Raw genomic sequence first — 17,976 nt, forward strand, 5'->3', positions numbered from 1 at the left:
GACCAAGCGTCTTAATCCATGTCAGTTTAAAAGATGATTTTCCCTATTTTTTTAATGTTAGACACAAGCACTTTTGATTTATGATGGGAGTCAAAAACATCTGTACTTTGGGGCACAAGCAAATGCTTATTTAAACAATGGGGCTGCCTGGGGGGTTGATATAGGGAAGAAATGACATTCTTTTGCAAAGAATTCAGTGTATTTCACTCCGTGCTTTGTTTTGAAAAGTACCCTGCAGAAGATACAGTGACTCAATCTATTTTAAAGGAGTTGGGCAACTTTTACCTTTATGTGATTGGTGTGACCACAAACAAAGTTGTCACTGACGAAATACTGTTATTGTCTGCTTGCCTTTGAGTGAGCCTTGTGAAAAGAATTGGTCATCTCAGTCACACTGGCAGCATAGAAGTATTCACATCTTAAAAACATTTGGAAGTGGTTGGTAGTCTGAGGTCTTGTCTGCACTCAGGATTAGCTCTGATTTCAGGAGTTATTGTAGCTCCTGGTACAGACCCACTGTAGATAAAGCAAGCTGTGATGTGCACTGACATCTGCGCCATTCAATGGCTGATACAGGGCTAGTTCTAACAGCAGATGAGGTCAATGCAAAGGAACCAGTTTCTGAACAGTTTCCTGCCCCAAATCAGCTCTCATCATGTGCTGAAGTAGTTTATTTGAAGTTTTTTGGGGCGAAAAAGTGTTGGGGTCTATCAGAAGATGACATCTGTAGCATTGTTTTAAGTTCTACCCTACACTGGGTGGAGATTCCATCTGTAACCAGATGCCGTGCTCCATATGGATCGATATGATTAGAAACAGGCTCGAAAACAACTCTTAGCTTTACTAGTCAACTTCCCAGACTTCAGTAAGCCAGATCTGTGAATGAATGTTGTGCCCGCTGCTTCTTTTAAGTCCATGAACTCAAATCCAGGCATCTCTACGCTTAAGGGTCTTTCTTGCCAAGCTGTGGGACTGACCTCTGTAGCTCAACACAGTCAATGTACTACGACAAAGATGTGCCTCAGTGTAGAGCCCAGCATAAACTATTAATGTCAGCAAAGAGGCCAGAGGGGAGAGGCAGAAATATGTCTATTCCTGCAAGGTTTCCACATGTGGAGAAAGCAGAGAAAAAAAAAAGTAACAATCTGCATTTCAACTGCTTTTCTAAATGAATGCATTCAACAATGTGGCAGGCTAGTAGCTTTCTCTTCCTGCCTAAGGCCATGCCAAACTGGAGTGAGGAAGCCTAGGGTCTTTTAAAAGAAGGTGTGAAAAACTCAAGGGCAAGTGTAGAATTTTAGAAAACAGCCAAAGCCTCTGTCCACCCTCGGAAGAGCAGAATGACAGAGCTCTGGCAGCCATTGCAGCAACCACCGATTTATTTACGAGTTCCTGGAGTCAGTCCAGTGTAATTATGGGCCTGAACTCCAGATCAGATTCACTTGACATTTGAGAAAGTCTGTCGAAAAACAGTAATAATAAACTGATAATAACCATCCGTCTCATAAGCAACAGAAAATAAAGGGAAGGGAAAGGGCAGGTGGGGAGAGGGAAGGGCAATATAATCCCGAAAAGATCTCCTGCTTGTCAGGAGATACTTTCAGTGTATAACCCCTATATATTTTCTGAAAGGAGCTACAGAGAATTTTGGAGCAAGTCCTGAATCATGTCAGTGCTATTGCAATTACTGCACTGGAAAAAATGAAAACGGTGGGTGCAAAGGAAGCTGGGATAGGTTGGGGCAGCAGTTTCTTTCGGTGGAGCGGATAGTTTGTGGCCCACGTGGCATCTATCCAAGCGTGCTCATCACCTAAATTACGTTACCATGAAGCCATTGGCTTTGGAAAAAGATGTTCGAAGAAAACTATGCCGTAGCATATGATTTATTTTCAAATTCATGCACCGAATAGAAATAGACTTTTTGTTCTTTACTGCGAGTCTGATTCTGTTAGTTCATATCATTGGTATAACATGGATGAAAATCAGGGTTAAAAGTCTTAGTATTTAAAACATCTGCAGCCTTACATCAAGATTTATATCCCACTGTTCGATCCTTTCCATCTGAATCACCCCATATTATTTTCTATTGAATTGTTGTGAGACAGCTTTAAAAAGCTAACTCGCTGGGAGTTTTCCAGAAAAAAAATATTTTTCAAGTAAGATAAGTTGATTAATTCTGCTGAATGGAAAAGGCATCTTCTCTGACAAGAAGGAGGCCTGACATTTAGTTTACAGTTGTCTCGAGTATTTTATTTCAGGTGATGGAATTGAATTGCAAGTTATGAGTGAATGTTTAATGAAGCAAGAGCAGTTACGTTTGTGCTGCACCTAACCAGCATATTGTGGGGTTCCCTTATGTAGGGTTTCAGGACGTATTGACTACATGTGCAGAGGTACACAGATACGTATATATAAATGGATTTTCTCAGGGGGAGCATTCTAGTGAGTTGCTCTTATCAAACAACAACCAAAAGTCGAGTGTCCTGGCAATCAATACCGAGTGCAGTAACACTAGACGGTATCTGAAGGAAAAGGAATCCTGGAGGAATGAATGGGGTTAGTGGCCCAGAACATGTCATCTTCAGGTGACCGCTTTACCACGTTCACCCAACAGCTCGGGAACTTCTCACTCACAGCGTGGAGTGTGTGACTCCAGTTGTGAAGGAGAAAGACGAGTGAAAAAGGGACGGCCACTGCAGAGCACATTCAGTCCTCAGGTGGCTGGGGAGTGTGCACTTCTTCCAGCTAAGTCCCCGGGAACTGCACAGATTGAAGTGGGTTAGCCCAGGCTGTCCAGCCCATTCTCCCTGATCACAATGGTATCAGGTTTTTCTGCTCAGGAACAATATGTGGAATTGGAGTTCTGTGTTATTTAAAGCTTTTTTTTTCTTTCTTTTTTTTTTTTTTTAAATTTATTTAACTTTATTTAACTTTTTATTTGACATTTATTTAACACTTCGGGTTATTACTCTGCATGCTTTTATACTTTCCTCTATAAATATATGTCTCACAGGTCTTAAGGAGATGACTTAGCAGTCTGGGGCTCTGGTGTAAGGTCAATAACAAACGTGTAATACACAGGAATTGATTTTTTTTTTTTTCTTCTTACCTACCATACATCTGGCTTTCACCAGATGTGTCCTTTATTTATTTATTTGTTTTATTGTTGTTGTTCTTGGTAATTTTGTCGAGGCAGGATTTGAGAGTACTGGCAATTGTCTGGTACAGCCTGACCAAAATAGCGACCCTGCCTGAGCTGCTGGGTATCTAGAAATCCTCGGCACATCACCGTGCACTGCAGCTCGGCTCCACAAAGTATTTCCACAGCACTTCCACAGAGGTGGGCCTTCCCAGCATATGCTGCCCAGATGAGCTGCGCAGCGCAGAGTAAACCCACTTACTGTGAGAAGTCAGATTAACTATATAATTTATGCTCTGGACATCTGATACTTTAACATGCTGGGCCCACGGTTATTTTCTATTCTGTACATGCTCACAGCCTTCTAACGGGCATTTCTTGGGCTCGAAACGACTGACTTTTTATTTACTTGTTTCCACGTCTCTCTATGGTGAGACAGGGCTGCTTGGAAATAACCAATTTTTGTTTGGAATCCGTTCATACCATTCTGCAAGGCTTGGTTGTAGGTGGTCAGCTCTGCTGGCATCCCAACCGCTGAGCTCAGTGGAATGTTGGAGCGCAGGAATTTTGGAGGCACACTGAATAAAGCTTTCAGCTACCGACAGCATCTGAAGAACATCAAGAAAATGTTGAAAGGAGCCTAGGTAAATATCCGTCAGAAACTGCCTGGCATTGCCATCTGGATTTCAGCACAGGCAATGGGCCTGTCTGCCACGCAGTTTTCTTCACTTTATTTGGTGTAATGGTCCTCACATGGAGCTCATAGTTATTAAAATAAATAGTGCTTTTAGGATAATATTTGGGATTTTCAACTCCATTCTTCTTTGGCTTCCAGTGCCATCTAACTATCTCATGGCAAATTCCATAGTGACAAGAAACATCACCTCATACTAACAATCCCATTTTGCTGTTCATAGCAATTGCATGAGTTACTGGCGTCGAATCTGGGCTGTCTGTAGAGTCTAAAAGGAAATGAATGGTGATCTTCCAGTTCCAGAAGTTCCACTGACAATACTGGGCTGCACCCAAGTGACCGTGACCCATGTGGCCCCTTGGGTCAGCTGTGATCACTGCTCAGAGATCCAGTAATGCTCTCTGCATGAAGCTGTGTCTTGGTCTCTTCAGCTGGAGCTGGATTTGTTGAGTTCTGAAGCCAAGAGGTAGAAGTGGATGGTCCCAAATGATCTGCTACCAATAATCATTTCTCTTCAGCATTCTTGTACAACTTAAACACAGACTTCCCATGAAGACCCACAATGACAAATACTTAAATATATGTGAGAACACAACCTTTTAAAATAATCCCAAGTCTTACAGCTGCCAATATCATGCAAACATATAGTATGAATCATGTTAGCACTCTGGAAAAGTCTGAGTTTCTTGCAGTCTTTCAGTAGGATCCTGCAATTTAATAGCTCATTCATTATGTATATTGCCTCTGTCACAGATGTGTTATCAACAGATAGAGAGGCTAGGGGAAAAAAAAAAAAAAAAAAAAGAAATCAGTCAAGTGTAGATATTTCTTACAAACAGTCTGCATCAGAGGATATTAGAGTTTAGAAGGCAAAGCTGGAGCTTAGGGTGACTTCTGTCTGTAAGAATGAAAATATTTGCAGTCTTGCTTGCCATGTTTGTAGTCAGAAGAGCTATATGAAACCTTACATCTCATCTGTGTGAAATAAAGATCCCATTTTGGCTTGCCTAAAGCAACTTTTCAGGGAAATAGAATAAGGTTATTTGAATAGGAAAGCCCTAATTTAAACAAGTAACACTCTGTACAACTCAGAGCTTTTTCAGCAAACTGAATTCAAGAAGGAACAAAAAGACTAAACAGAGATGTTTTGTCTCCTAATGAAACACCCCAACCTCTTGGCGAAATAAAAGTTTAAAGGCAGAAATTTAATGGAAAGACACATTTTATGAAGCAAATACTTGTTTACTACCAAGTGATGCAGTGAGTAGTTTGGCGACCTAGCAGTTACTCCTTGCATGATTGTATTGTGAACTTTCACGTGAAAAGCATGACCAGTCTCAGTGTGTTGTACAACAGAAATGCTGTCTTTGGTATAAACTGATTTTGTTGTGCTCTTAATTATTCACTGTTTGTCTGCAATGTGACCCAGTGACATGCAATAGAAAACACAGCATGTGGCATCACCTACAACTCCCATATGCAAAAAAATGGTGGTGAGGGTGACACTCGGTTGAAAACTCAATAAACAATTTGCGTGAGATCTACTGCATACATTTTTGAAGTGATCCAGAACATTGCCACTATGCTGTAAGCAGTAAAGCACAAATTAAAATAAATAAATAAATAAATAAATTGAAAGGAAAAGCTTGCAAGTTCATTTGTGATGTCGACACAATTTCATACACACGTTCCCCCAAGCCCCCGTGATATTGTTATCAGGGATTCGTGTCACACGAAAAGCAATGGGTAAGCATAACAATCCCATCTGTGACACTGCATCAAGGAGCAATTTCCATAATACTTTGCAAAGATCAGAAATTATTTAGTGTTGAAATGCATTCTCCAAACCAATAGTGAAAGCACCTCAAATCAAGGACACGTTCTTTCCTGACTTCTATCTTATTTACTTGTTTCATTAAGCCCCATTTAAACACAGCAGTGAAGTAGCTAGGAACTCTTCACAGTATACAATGGTAATACTTGAAGATTTTAAGTTAAACATATACTGAAATGATTTGCCAAATTTAGGCTTTATATATGCTGAAAAGTGAGCTCAAAGTCCAGGACAAGCTGTGATTGAAACAGGTTTGTGGCAAAAAGTAATGTTGGTACTTTAAGCTGTATTTTTGCTTCTTTTTGCCAGATATTTGGAGGCCTAGCAAGTACAATAATAGCAGCGGAAAAAAAAAAAAAAGAAAAAAAAAAAAGAAAAAAAAATAAAAGGGAAAAAAAATCTGTAATCCAGCATAATCTGGCAACAGATATCTTTTCACTAACAGGTTGCAAAGACTGGTTACTGAATTTGGAGATGACCACAGGTGCACCTAATGCTTGGGGAAAGCCCTGCAGCCCAGCTGCATTAACTACGAGCACCATCATCGTGCTGGGACAGTAGGGAAGAGCTAGAGCAGGACCAGTCACACTAGAGAACATTTCTCAAAGCTCTGTGGGATTAATGTCATGGAAAGGCCATGAGCAGTGGGCTGCCAAACTGCACTTTGAGACCTTTCTCCTACTGTAAAGTAATGGCTACGTACAGTACAAGGCAGTGGAAAGTCAGGCTCCAAAGTTATCCTTCACTAAATGTAAAATGTTTGCATTTTAGCCAATTAAAATATCTCAGTGCGTTCAAATAATCTGTAAACCCATGACTCTGGAGCCTGTCCAAAACCAATAAAAAAAAAAAAAAAGCCAGTACCTGTAACAAAGGCGTCACGAGTCAAGGAATATGAAATGTGCTGTACAGGTCTATGTAATGAAATCCTGTGCTTCTCTGGTTTTTACTACCAAGCATAATTATCAGCTATCTTTACACCCAGGTCCAATTTCCTATATTCTTCTTAATCACTCTCACTAATGCAAAAAACCCTACCAACCTGATGTGAGTATAATTATTTTGTGTTAAACCAAGCCATGGAAGAACCCTAAAATATTGTATTTTACACTACAAGCACTAAGGAAAGCAGTGAATAATAACGCTTCCCTTGGACAATGCTGTCATCTGTGAATGGGTGGGGTTCACAGTGCTGTGTGCGTGCAGGTCATCGATGCAAAAACACGAGCAGGGAAAGCTCAGATAACCAAGGAGGGACCTCACTACCACAACAAGGGTGCTTCTGCAGATTTACCGAGTTATTTTTTCCCAGTGGAAATAGTGCCAAAGAATAGAGAAAGTATGTAGCTGAATGTCTTATGGATGGGGACAAGGACTGTGTAAGTTTGTTCCTCAGACATTCCTTGTTGTCTTATCTCCTGCTCCTTTATTAACACTTGATCCCAAGTAAAAATGAGCAGTTGTGAAAACTGGGGGAAGACTGAAGTTCTTCTATTCTTGTATGGCCCTTTTTACTCTGCCAAGGTGGCACAAAGGAGCAGGCAAACATTTTGTAAATAAATGTTTTCCATTTTGAAACTGCTCATTCATCAGTGGGAGTAAGTCAAGGTGGATATTCGTATTGGAAATATTCATGGTTATGTAAAAGGAAATTTGGTTAAAGCACATTGCAGAGCTTTTGGAGTGGAATGTTTCTCATCTATTACTCCTCTTTCAGAAAAGCTCTTATTAAAATAAATAAAAAAAAAAGCCTTTGTTTTTTTCACTATTATTTTAACAAAATGCCGTATTTCTATTGACATGACTTTTTTTACTATTTTTTATGGGAATTTACAAATTATATGACTTTTTCCCCTGTAAACTTGGATATATTTAAAAATGCCAGAACTTCCTGCGAATTACCCTTTAGATTGGGGAATGTTTGCTAATCTTAGTAACTACCCAATAAACCCAAACTTGCAAGGAGAAAAAAAAAAAAAAAAAAGAGAGAGAGAGAGAAGAAATAATTTCGGTAGATTTTTATAATGAGCATGTCATCAATAACTCAAGCATACAAGCTGTTGTCCCTCTAACAGAAATTATATATGGGAGCTTTCTAGCCCTAAGCCTCTATCATCCCTCTAATGTCGTACAAAAGAGGCATCAGTGGCAAGGTACAACCCATTCTTCAAGTCTTTATTTTTTTTTCAGCAAACTGGAATAAGAAGATAGGTTTTGTTTAAATCTGTAGCAAAAATAACTCAAAATCATGGAATCTGAATGTCAGCACTTGGGACCTTTTAAAGCTGCATTACTGTGCTCAGCTGTACTATTTCAACTGCTCGTTATTGGCATACTTAAATATTCATCTACAAACTTGGAAATCTCAATTTTCCTTCTGATTTGAGTGTCTGTAATTTATTCACCCAAAGCCTTTTTTTTTTTTTTTTTTTTTTTAAGTAAATTTAACAAATGGTATCTCTTTCTTTCAAATCCCTTTTCAGAAGATTAAAAGAGGGAATATCTAAAGAGGACGTAATATCTTAAGGCATTCACCTGCTTAATAAGATTGATCCTTCCTAAGAAGACTATGGATAACTCAAGCCATCTGACTGAATCACTTTTAATTTCTAAAAATGCCTGCATCAGATTGTATACGCTAACAACATGGACAAAGAGAGAAAGACGGTTAACTTCTGGTAGACTGAAGACCAGAGAAAGAATTGTTAATGATTTGGAAGAAGATTCTGTGTTACTGATACTTCTCTTGTTCTTTTTTTCCTTCTTTTTTTTTTTTTTTTTCCTTTCTTTTTTCTTTCTTTTATTTTTTTTTAAATGTCAAAAGGAACTAAACAAAAGTTCATGACTTTATTTATTCCAAGAATGTGTAAATCTGGATGCACAAAGAAGTAACATGCTATCTACACAAAACATTTCAACTTGAAGGCTCCTCCTACTTGCATTTACTGGATTGCAGCCAAAGAGTCGTAACTGCCAAATTTTTCTCTAACAGAAAATCCATCTGAGCAGAATTTAGTATTGGCAGAGGATATTTGGAGACATGTGTGAAAAATTAGGAACCCTTTAAGGGAAGAAGTCACCCAATTAAAAACGTGAAGAAAATAATCTATCTTTCATTCCCATCAAATCCCTTTTGATTTCAAGCACCAAAATAATGGCTGGATCAGACCCCAGCTGAGTTTCGAGCTGGCTGAACTGTTTGTTGTGGATTTAGCATTATTTTTTTGGAGAGGGGAAAATTCTGAATTGAGACTTTAACGTGTTTGGTTTTGCTTTTTCAGTTCTTTCTTTGTGGAATATCTTGCAAAAATAACATTCAGTCCTTTGGCTGTTAGAAAGAGCTTCCTTTGAGCATTTCAGCATATTTATCCATGTCGTGTGTTTGTACTTTCACATACTGTTTTCCCTGACTGGATGACTCTTAAATATTAAATAGGATCATAAATCAGTGAAAAAAAATACCAAACTGTCACATATTCTGTTTCAAGAGGATAATCGCTTTCTTAAAATGTGTGAAATATTTGCAATCACAGGCTTTTGAGGGAAACGCTCACTAATTTGATAAATAAAGCAAGAAAATAATAATTTAAAAATCACATTCTGCAGCTTATTAACAACCATGTTTCTTACTTAAAAAGCTTTTTTTTTTTTGCATCACAAATACTGACTCCACCCTACTACAATGTACGTGGTACTGGACCTGTAGAATGGAAATCAATGAGTTATATTTTTTTCGGACCAAAAAAGAATGGAAAAAAAGTTTGAAGTTCCCTTTTTTTTTTTTTTTTCCTGAAATAAAGCAAAATGTTTAATTTCGCAACTTTGTAATTATTAATCAAAATTACTTTCTACTTGAAAGTAACGGCCCTCATTTATTTTATTATTTTTTAACATTTTTTTCTAATTTCCAAAGGTAAATATTTAATTTTCAACATTATGAAACAGAAGCCTTGGGGTGGTATTCATCTGACCCAGGTATAAGCATCACAGTCTTAAATGCATGTCCTTGAAGGAAGCAAACTGACCTCCAGACATGCCTGTTCCTCTGCCCTGACTATAGCTATGGTAGCTATCGAGTTAGACATAATGCGTGACTTAGACTTGGCTGCAGATAAATATTTTCCAAAAAAGAAACCCCTCCCAAACCTGTCTTTTTTTGGAGTAGGTTTGAAATTACTTCACATATTGAACTCTTAAATTTGTGATTACTTGTCAGTCCAAGCCTGAATTATTCCACATATTTGGTCCAGCCCCACTTCTGAAGCATGCCCCAGAGAGAGAGAAAAATGATCGTAGCGTCTTTACTTCTCCACAGAATTTGAGTCCTATTATTTCATCTCCAGTTATATCTCTTTTATCATAGCTGCAGGGTATGTTACAGAGTTACTCTTTACTCTGCTAATCAAGAGAATGTGGCTATTATTCTCCAGGTTTCCTTCATGGAGGCGGTCACCATTCCTGGGTGTATGCAAGCGAAATGTTCTCCTCACCAGACATATCACTGGAAGGCTGAACAAAAGCAGCACAGTGAATTGCCAGCCTTGCAGCTTCTGAGATTGATTAGATAGGGATTTAGGTATCCCACAATGAAAGACAAACCATGAAGATATCCTTTGGGAGCATCTTCTGTAACTGGTGTGAGACAGAGCTGATAAATTATTCTGATATTTGGTGGGAAGAACTTAGCAAAAGTCTTGGCTTTGCTGGAAAGCTGCTGGATTTCAGGAGCCTCAGGCATAGGCAGTCACAGCATTCCAGAAACTCACAACCAGTGAAGACAAAATAACTTTACAATAATTATGAAATACATAGCCTATATTGGCAAAAGTACTTGAAATAATGAAAATTATTATAGTATTTTTCCTCATGCAAGTTGTGGTATGCCTGTCACCTTGAGTTTGGTTTGACAATGAGTTATACGTTTTTTTTATAACAACAAAGCATAATTTAGGTTAGAAAGGATTTCTGGAGGTCATCTAACCTAATCCTCTGCTCAGAACAAGACTAGTTCAATATTAGAACGGGTTGCTCAGGGCTTTGTCTGGTTGAGTTTTGAATCTCTGCCTCAAGAGACTTGGACAACTTATCTTTGGACATCTTTTCTGGTGTTTGGCCACCCTTGTAATGAGGATTTTATTATTATTATTTTTTCCTATTTGGCATTTCCTTCTTGCAGTTCATCTCTGTTGACTCTTTTGCTGTTGACCTCTAGGAAGTGCCTCCGTCTTCTCTATAACTGAATTAGAATTAGGATTGCTGCCTTAAAAAATCCCAGGCCCTTGAAGTATATTTTTATTTGTATAATTGCTGATACATTTGCTGTAACCAGATCATCCCAAAAGAGAACTGCCTGAAAAATGTAACCAGCCTTTCTGGTCTGTGGGAGGGTGGATTGCTCCATTGAGGTAGCCAAATTTAACAAGGAAAAGAACTGAATTTAGCAACCATATCAAAAGCAGACATTGTCTCGAGAGACATAAGACTCACATTCCAACCAGATACCAGCCAAGGCAGGTAGCACAAACAAGTTTCTAAATCCCTATTTAAGGGTGGAAAGAAAGTGTATTTCTTATCTCAGTTTTAAATCCAGAATCAGTAATCAGTATGCATGTAGGGTTACAAATTACACATACATTTCTGGAGCTGTGCCAGGGTACAACAGTGTGATCAAAATTAAGGCTGTGGACCTCTTTTTGTCGGAAAATATTCAGAGTTAACATAAAATATGGAACCTTAGAGTGGTTTGGGTTGGAAGGGACCTTTAGAGATCATCTAGTTCCAACCCTATTGTCCTGGGCATGGACATTTTCCACCAGATCAGGTTGTTTAAGGTTCCATCCAACCTGATCTTGAACACTCCCAAGGATGGGGCATGACCACAGGGCATGAAAATTATGACACATGTTAGTAAAGGGCCACTAAGAAGGTTAAGAGGCTGGAAGACATGACTGGAATTAAAATACCAGGTTCTTCCTTGACTTAAGGAGAACAGCACCAATGTAGACCAGCAGGTTACTCTTCCCTTAACTTCACATTCAAATTGGAGAACATCCAAGGAACCCAGTCCTACTTCCATGTTCATGGGATCTGTTTTAAATACCATAGAGGAAACTGGTCCTGTGCTCCAGGCTTATCCATCACTTTCTCTTGCACGTGCAAGCGCCAGATTGAGCATCGAATGCAGAATGAAGTAAGTTAATGAGCTGAAGCGAGGAGCAAGCTGGAGAGTTCATCTCAGGACCCTTTACCCGCTCCCTGCAGCAGGGAGAAATTTAATCCCACCTCTGGGAGAGTCCAGGGCTGGGTGCTCACTCCTGTGGGATGACTGATGGTCTTGGCTGCCTCCTGGTTGCTGTTTTTCTCCTGGGAGGGAGAGCTGAATGACTTGCCCTGACCCTGTGAGCTCCAGCCACGGTCTGAAGCTGAGCCAGTGCCAATGCGCTTCCTGCAGCAAGGCTGATGTATTTTTATCTCATCTTTGTAAGCAACACCACCACCAACTGCAACACCAGCTGCAGGGGAGAAGAGTACCCCTGCCAGGTACGGGGTTGTTTTTATGCGTAGTGGGATTTGACTTCTTTGTTGAAGGAAGTGAAAGTCGATTTGTCGTGTCACGGCACTCCTGCCCATTCAGTGAACAGTGGGAAAGAGTCCTTTCCCTTCCAGTTAGGCCTAGTGTCACTGCTGGGGCAGTGGGCACAAGGAGGAAGTCACCAATCCCTTAACCAACCTGGCTTCTGACCACATTTCCTCAGCTATGTAATTCTCTCTTGCTTATCTAAGCAGACCTTGAGAATTTTACACATTTCTCTGGGACTCCCGAACCTATGCCCAGAAGGCAAAACCAATTTATAACATAAATGATTAAGATAAATAGTATTATAAGTTAATATGGTAGAGAAATTACAATAATAATTATTATTCTATTTTAGACCCCACTATATAGGCAAATGCACATAGCTAGCTGGGCTGTCAGTGTCCAGAATATTTTCCTGTGTGCCCTGTGCAAAGGCAGATCTTTTCTCCTGCTCCGGTGTGTGTGCAGCAAACTTAGTATCTACCCTACAAGGTATGCATCGAGCTGTTGAGGTGCATGATGTCCATTATAACCCAAACATTTCAGATTTACTTGACCCACAAAGACAAAGCAGCTACTGCTCTGGTGAGTGGTTTATTTGGGAGCCTCAATTCTTGCCCTGCATGATTTTGTTAGTTCCTTGCTGTTGAGCTTGTAACATTTCTGATCTTTCTTTCTCTTGATAGTCTTGCCACTCTGCCTGTTTTGTTTTAAAAAGGAGTTAGTGCAGAAGTTTCCAAAGGGTAATTATCTGGGGAAATACTTGTGTTCTCTGGAAGCCAGCATCATGAAATACCTGTGGATTTACTTCAAAGGAGAGGAAAGTTTAAATACAGAAACACTGGCAAATTAGCTCATTTCTATTTTTTTATCTGCCTATTTTAGATTTGTAGCTACAGGCAATACTTAGTGTAGGGTAAACTTTGGCTTAAGGAGGCACCATTGTTTGCTATAAGACGAGGGTCAGAAATAAGTTCTGGAAACCATTTGTCAATAAAATCCCGATAAAACTAGGAAGCTATTTGCGTGCTTTTGTGTGGTTTGACACTAAGCCTTGTAAAGCACTATTCATCGTGGTGAGAGCCACCAAGTGGATCTCAAAAAGGGATACTGCTAAACGGTTTCAAAACTCAAACTCTGAGCTGGAGCATCAGACACTCAGCTGAGCCGTATTCTGGGAAGAAGCTGGAACTGTCTCATAGCCACTTAACAAAGGGAACTGTAGCTAGGAAACCATATGGACTCATGGAAATGAACTTCACTATGTAAAAGTGATGTACAGAGCAAAATAACAAGTGATGCTTGCCACCTGTTCAGGATGAAAGGATACCTTGAAATCCTAGGAGGGTGAAAAAAGAAGCAGATGAAAAGAATACTTCTCTGAAGATGGTTTGCAGTGGATTGTTGTCCCTGGAGAAGGATAGGTATGTCTTGACTGGGCAGTGAGCCTGTACATGAACAGCAGTTGCGATGTTAGCACCATGCCCGCATTCCCCAGTACGTTTAAAGCATCAGGAAGTGGAGCAAAGTGTTGGTCATGGAAGAAAAGAGCCTGCAGCACTTGTGGCTTTGAGACAGCAGGAGCTTTGGGTCCTGGAAAACAAAGATGGGCTGTTAATGAACTGGGTAGAAAGATTTATTATTATTATTATTATTTTATTATTATTTTGGTGCTCTGGTTCTCTTCTCTTCCTTTTGGAAAGATTTGGGCTTATTCAGGCTGGCTTGGCATTTGGGTTAGAAGAAGGCCTGGCTGCTCTGCCCAGAGGTAATCTGCAATGGTCTTCACCAAAATCGCCTGTACCAGCTCTGACAGCATTCTCCAGGTTAGTCTGGCTCAGGGCTCTGTGGGAGCTGCTCAGGGGAGGCAAGCTGCACGGTTCCCTGGCCAGTCCTTTTCCCAGGCTAGTAAAAGAGCCAGAACAGGTCCCTTCTGTGTGAAGAAGGAAATCAAAAAGGCTGGTACCCAGCATTTTTTTTTTTTTTTTAGGAAACGAGTTCCTAGCAGAAGAAAGAGAAGCCATCAGTTTCCTGCCCTGTTGCTGTTGAATGAGTGAGCTCAGCTTTTCGTCTTGCTCGCTTTTTGCTCTTTTGTATTCCCTCTCTCCACATCTCGTTCAGAGTCCTGAGTGCACCACAGGCCATAATTGCCCCCATCTTTCCTCCTATTCCAATATTCCCTCCTGTCTCCTGTTTCAGCAATATTTTCCCCCTGACGTCCCCTGAATGCAGGTTTATGTAATATAATTAAAGTAAACGAGTCAGAAAGAAATGGAGCTAACAAGCCATGCATCTCTCATCACCCCCTCCCTCGATTTGTCCCTGCTATTATATCCCACAAACATGACCATTGTTCCTCCTTTTAACTTGCAAGCCATTAAGGCCAGGAACTGCATCTTTGTATGCATTAGGGCAGCAAACCATTCAGTGGGGACCTAATTTCTGCTTGGGGCATTGCCATAATATTAATTACAATAATTGAGAGTCTCAGGTGTGCATTGGCTGCAGCTGAACCATAACAAAAAGCAAGCCTGTAGACTACAAGCGCGGCAGAAGCTTACTCAGCCCTGATACTGGAGTTTCTCCTTTTTGCCAAGGGTGGAATAACAGTTCATATTTTTCTTTCCTAAATCAGCAAGGGAGATCTCCTGTAGGAAAGCATGGGGGTCCTAGCCCAAGGTTTTCCTCACTAAGCTGGGCACAGAGCTGAGAAGTGCCACAGGGACAGCTCCATACTCCCCTCCTGGTACAGCTGGGTGAAAGCCATCCTCCAGGAACTTCCTAACACAACCTCACTCTTGATCTGCCCTTAGGCAGAGGTTTTTTTTTTTAGGATTCTGCCATAGCATGCAAGAGCTGTCCTGGGATTTACTCTCCAGTACTTCAGCAAGTCCGTACTCAGTCCAGACTGCTGCTTCAGAGAGCTTTAAACCCCAAAGGGGGGTTGTGATTCCTTCGTATTTGCATTATTAATCCAGGTATGGCTTGAATTTCTGCTGATTTTTAGAGCCTTGCCTCCAAGGCAATTAAGCAGTCTGGCATCAGCTTTTAGACAAACCAATCCTTTTGTCAGGACACGCACGTCTATTTTGTCAGTAGCGGCGCCTGTATCCCTCTGCGAGGCAGCTATCTCAAGTCTGCACCTTGTGGACAAAGCCACGTTAGGTGGCATTTACCCTTGTACGCTGGCACTGGTCATTTGTACCCATGTGCACGGCAGCGCGGCCCGAGCGGAGAGTGGCAGCTCCCTTTTTGTGTCGTGACAGGGGAGCAATGTAAGATTTGTCTAATGCTCACAACCACTGACTTCATTTGGTTTCCAGCTTCAAGACTGGGTCTGTCAAGCTGTCAAGCTGTTTTAACACAGCAGAAAAGTATCGAGATCAAGAGCTAAGACGACAGGAATGCACAAACAGCTCGCTGGTTCATTAACTTGCAGACACTTTCTGGGAGTCTGGAAGTAAGGCTGTGGACTAACTTTGACTTCAGAAGATCAGGCTTACTCCCATCTCTCTGCCACAGCCACATTGTGTGTGCCTGGGCAAGAGGCTTCCCTTCTCTGCTTTACCTCCGGCATGTGTTTGTTGTGTAAATAACCAGGCCTTGGTTCTGAATCCCTGTAAAATTCCTGTTATGTTAACTTATTTTTTCAAATATTAAAACACGGTCACATGGAGGCTATAAACTGGTCTAAGAAGGCTGAACAGAAATGCTGTCCCACTCCTAACACCCTAATACAATGAGGATCTCTCCCTAAAGGGCTTCCCAAGATTACATGGCAAATCAAGTCAGAACCAAGAAGAGGAAGCAGAAGATTTTAGTTTCTAGACTTGTTCTCAGAAGTCGGCTCCTTGCTCTCATTCTGCTGGCTACCACAGCTAAGATAGACCTGAGGAACAAGGTGGACAGAGAACCACAGATGGGGGAAGAGAAGAGGGCTTTGCTGGCACGGGGAGCACACAGCTCTGGCAGGATCTGTTTGGCCTTGCCTGCATCTCTGTGGAAAAAGGGAAGGAGCTTTGCAGAACTTGAGAGAGTCTTTCAGTTTTTAAAATGTAGTCACAAAACTGACCTAGCACAAGAAACATTTGCACCTTAATCACATTGTGCTTTCCACATTTGATTAATGACCCACAGTATTTCGTTTCTCCTCTGACAGTGGTTAATACCAGATGTTTCAGAAAAGTGTGCAAGCAACCGTGTAAGTATGGGCTTTAAGGTTAGCCAGCCCAAGGCACGTTTCTTCCTAAAGCCAGGTAGCTGGCTTATGGCCTGGCCCATGAAGGTTTGTTTCCCTGCAGTCATGGTTCAAAGAAAAATGCAATGATACACTGATTCCATAGATTACCTAATCACGGCGCTGAATTAATTGTTATTCCAAAGTACAGCTTATTAGAAACAGAACAGGAAGGAATGTTTTGAACTGTCCTGGTTTCTAACCTATCCAGATGCACTGGAGACTTATTTTAAGCGTTCTTCAAAAGGCATTGTAAAAGAGTTTGAGGCTTGAAACTAGTGTCAGTTGCATACATTTGGGGGGCCACGCATCTTTTCTTTGCATGCTCCCCCCACTAAAAGAAAATGAATGCTCAGAAGAAGGTTTAGGTAGTCTTCATACTTTTCAGAGTTGGAGCTTGGTCAAGTACCTGAAGGTTAATGTTTATTTGGCATTCACATATATCCCCATAACTCAACAGATGAGGAATGAGTGAAACTTTCACTCACAAAAATTCCCAGCTCTCTGACTTGAAGCACTGGCCAAAAACCCTGCAAGACCAGCTTTTCTTGTGATATTCTGGCATTTTTGATCCTGGTCCAAGGAGGTAATGGGAAGTATAAAAAATATAATAATAACAACTTACTCATTTCAGGTAGTTAATGTCTACCCCCAAAACAGTGTCTAGAAATGTCCTCATCTGATGATACTTGTCAAATCCTAGGGTATTTCTTCTGGATGGGGTAATTTTCTTCAGTGAGTTGCTTCTGGAATTTCTCCATGTCTTTGATAAGAGAAAAATAGTCAGGTTAAATGAGGTTTTAAATGTTTTCACTGTAGCCATTAGCTCGTTTGCTCCTTCATAGTTTGCACCTGTCTTCAAACACATCAGCCATACTCCTGTGCTTTTCCTACTTAGCTCTTTCAGCCAGTATACACCTGGAGATAGAAGGAAAAACTTTTCCCCTTCTGATGTTCTCAGTCCTTCTCTCAAGTTCCACAACAATAATGTCCAACCTTTTGATTGCTTTTAGAGGGTGGTGTCTGAGGACCCCCACAAAGCCAGAAACACCTACTTCTCGGCAGCATCAGTGTAATGGGGGCACTTCTGCTTATGGATGTGCCCTTGTGAGCATGGGCTGGCTGCAGCAGAAACTATTACATCTTCTCAACTCTTTGAGGAATTTTCTGTGCCTTGCCACTGTGGCAAGCTCCCCTTTGCATTGTGTCTGATCACAGTCAGTGGACTGTATGTAAGTTATTTCATAGATCACACTTCGAGACACAGTGGGTAGGCTACTTTGCTTTCACAAGCTATAGCAAAGTCAAATTTAGCCAAGCTATGCTGAGTCCTAATCTGAAAGGATTAACAAAAATGGCAAAGATGGTTTGTAACCACCTTTCAGCTGCTCCCATGTACAGAAGTTGCTGTTAGCCCAGAGGCACAATATCATTTGAGGTATTTGAGGTTTGGTGCCTTCATAAAAGATTAAGAAGCTTACACAGTATGGTCAGA

The 17,976-nt window shown here is 40.7% G+C and overlaps 1 long non-coding RNA gene across 1 annotated transcript; it reads right to left on the reverse strand.

Annotated features, from left to right (window-relative positions):
• Positions 1 to 3,784: 3,784 nt before the first annotated feature.
• On the reverse strand, positions 3,785 to 17,252 carry LOC311432756. The gene is made up of 3 exons (XR_014690293.1): positions 17,107 to 17,252; positions 13,575 to 13,837; positions 3,785 to 4,610 (listed from the first exon to the last, which is right to left on the reverse strand). It is a non-coding gene; the product is annotated as an uncharacterized lncRNA (long non-coding RNA).
• Positions 17,253 to 17,976: the final 724 nt, after the last annotated feature.

This window comes from Aythya ferina, assembly GCF_964211825.1.
Source record: "Aythya ferina genome assembly, chromosome: 2".
In the NCBI taxonomy this organism is placed as follows: Eukaryota; Metazoa; Chordata; class Aves; order Anseriformes; family Anatidae; genus Aythya; species Aythya ferina.